Source organism: Gavialis gangeticus, unplaced genomic scaffold, assembly GCF_001723915.1.
Source record: "Gavialis gangeticus isolate Ggan-Ray unplaced genomic scaffold, GavGan_comp1, whole genome shotgun sequence".
Classification (NCBI taxonomy): domain Eukaryota; kingdom Metazoa; phylum Chordata; order Crocodylia; family Gavialidae; genus Gavialis; species Gavialis gangeticus.
The window spans coordinates 150,448,310-150,450,838 of NW_017729032.1; the positions used below are offsets into that span (position 1 = coordinate 150,448,310).

Below are 2,529 nucleotides of genomic sequence, written 5' to 3' on the forward strand. Positions count from 1 at the left end.
GGGGGGAAGGATAAGACTTATCTGACAGCATGTCAGGCAATATGATTGTATCACAACTGTCTACTTTACAGAAGGAAAATAATGTTGCCATAAAATGATTAGTAGACAGGTCAGAGGGAGTTATCCCCCCAAGATAGGAAAATATCCAGGTTATTTGGGTGCAAAGCGAGCTAATGCATAATTAAATATTTTTTAAAGTTATCTAAATAAAAAAACCTGTCATCTTTATCACTTTTATTTCTATATTTCAGTAGTGTTTTTTCATTTTTTTCAGGTCTCCAGGCCATTCCTGTAGTGTCTGTCATTTTCTTTCTGTGTTAAATGATTATTCCCCATGCTTTGATACTTTAACATCTTTAATATCTGCATAACAGTGCACCACTGCCATCTTCCCAGCACTGACGTGCATTTTGCCGTTTATATAAATATATGCAACACAGTGCCGAGCGCATCAGCTCACATGTGGAGCAGACTCGATTAATTAACTCTGGTGTGTCGCACCATGAAAAGGTAGGTGTATAAATGCCCTATGATTTTGTCCTGCTTTTCCTGGTCTCTCCTCTACTCCTTTCATCCTCTATTCCAGGGGTACTTGAGAAGGCCCTAGTGGGTATGTGTGGGCAGGTGAGGATGGAGCGTCGCCACGCTGCCGCGCAAGCACCACCCGCCCAGCCGGACGCAAAGGGCAGGGGAAGGTGTGCCCCCCCCCCCCACACTCCACATCTGGCTGCTGGGGGTACACTGGTCTGCGTCCGGGCGCCAGGGGTACACTGATCCAAAAAGGTTGAAAAACCCTGCTCCATTCCTACCTGGCTTCTGATCCCATGTTCCCTCCATTCACTCCCACTTTCTCTTTTCCATTCCTATCCTTCCTCTGGGTACCTACTTTACTTACCAAGTATGCAAAGATGGTGATTATGTGCATGTGTATCACTGGCCAACAGTGGGTGACTTGACAGCCCTGCCTTGAAATAGATACAATCCATTGCCCAAAGTTAAAGTAAAAACAGTAATACCTTAGGGCTTTGTCTGCATTCTGGCCAGTGGCCAGGGGTGTGAAGGTACAGGGCAGTGGCTACTTTGCACAAGCTCAGAGGACAGTAACTGTGAGGCTGCCAGTTCCACCTCCAAAATGTAGTAAGCTTTTTTGCACGTAAGCAGAGGTGGCCAACCTGCAGCATGCCTGCCACAAGGGCACAGGCTGCCCCTGTGCCTGATATGGAGCAGATTGGTGAGGGGGACAGGCACCAGAGTAGCAGGCAGGGCAGGAAGCTGAAAGCAGAGCAGCAGATTGGACAAGGAGCTGAACACAGAGCACAACAGCTCTGCAGGGATCCTGGTTTTCTTTGATTAAAATTCCCAATTTTCAGATTAAAATAGTAACCCAAACTCCACATTCTTGGCGATTAAAATGAAACACCACTAATATCTATTTGTCATCTATCTATCTATAGTGCTGTTTCATTTTAATCACAGAAAAATGTGGAGTTTGGGTTATCTTTTTGGATCTGAAAATTGGGGATTCTTTTTATCACAGAAAACCAGGATCCCTGAAGATTAGGCAGGGTAAAAGGGACGAGTAGCACTTGGGGAGGGTGGCTGTCTAATGTGACCATCTCCCTCTGCCTGAAGAACGGCGTTTGTACCTGCTTGCAAAAAACATTTTTTTCCAACTATTGATTTGGTCTAATAAAAAATACCATATTTACCCAAAGAGCCATGTCTACCTGTGTCCTTAGACCAACACCCCGTTAGATACACAGGGTGTCTAATGGGTGACACCCCCACCAAAGTTGCCCCAGAGCGGGCTGAGGGGGGGAATGGGCGTGGCTTCCCATTCGCTCCTCCCCCTCTAGCCCCGCCCCGAGAGCGGGGCCATAGGTAAGGAGAGGGGGGAATGTCCCTTACCTTTAGCTCCGCCCCCTCATCCCCCACAGTGGGGCCCCGGCAGAGCTTTGGAAGATGGTGGCTGAGGGAGGGGGCGTGACTTCATTTTAGCTCCTCCCCTTGTCCTCTAGCCCATCCCCTCAGCCCTCGGCGCCAGACCACTGGGAGAGGAGAGCGGGCCAGGGAGTGGGGGCGTGGCCTCCCACTCCTCCATCCCTTTGTCACCTAGCCCCGCCCCCTCAGCCTTCTCATCACCAGATCATTGGGAGCAGTGGCCTGCCACTCGCGCAGCCCGGACACTTGGGAGAGGGGAAAGGGCTGAGGAAATGGGGGCGGGGTGATCGGGAGGCCACGCCCCCTCTCCACGGCCTGCTCTCTTCTCCGGTGCTGAGGGGGCGGGACTAGAGGGCAGGGGCGGGACGAGCGGGAGGCCACGCCCTTTTCCCCTCCGCGCGCTGAGAGGCAGCGGCGGCACTTGCTCGCAGGCCGTGAGGCGCGGGCGAGCCCAGCGGAGGTGGTTCGCGGTCCCTGTGCACAGGCCGAGGCAAGCGGTGTCCGCGATGCTGGGGCGGGCGCGGCTGACGCTGGTGGTGGCTGTGCTGCTGGCGCTGGGCGGCGGGCCGGGCGCGGGTCGCGCGCGGG

The 2,529-nt window shown here is 52.7% G+C and overlaps 1 protein-coding gene across 1 annotated transcript in view; it reads left to right on the top strand.

The window, feature by feature from the left end:
• RNF149 (ring finger protein 149) overlaps positions 1–2,529 on the top strand; it is a 43,126-nt gene that overhangs the window by 5,838 nt on the left and 34,759 nt on the right. The window lies entirely within an intron of this gene.